This window comes from Pygoscelis adeliae, unplaced genomic scaffold (assembly GCF_000699105.1).
Source record: "Pygoscelis adeliae isolate BGI_AS28 unplaced genomic scaffold, ASM69910v1 Scaffold288, whole genome shotgun sequence".
In the NCBI taxonomy this organism is placed as follows: domain Eukaryota; kingdom Metazoa; phylum Chordata; class Aves; order Sphenisciformes; family Spheniscidae; genus Pygoscelis; species Pygoscelis adeliae.
The window spans coordinates 378,875-379,141 of record NW_008825264.1 but is presented as its reverse complement, the minus strand read 5'-3'; positions in this window follow the sequence as shown (position 1 = coordinate 379,141).

The following is a 267-nucleotide window of genomic DNA, read 5'->3' as shown; positions in this document are numbered from 1 at the left end:
GGGGGCTGAAGGCGGGTGGCCACCCCCACCCCGGGGGCTGGGGCGGGTTCGGATCTCCTCACGCCGCCTGGCTGAAACAGGGGCTCCCACGGGGGAGGCCTGGCCCTGGGAAGGGAAGATCGGGGTGGGGTCCGCCCCCCTTCTAGCCCTGAAGGCATCGGGGCCTCTCAGGGGGCCCCAAATCTCCCACCGCCCACGCACAGAGGGCACAGCGGTGTGACAAGCAGGGATGCGGCCTCCCCACGGGCCCCTGCCCACCCGGACACC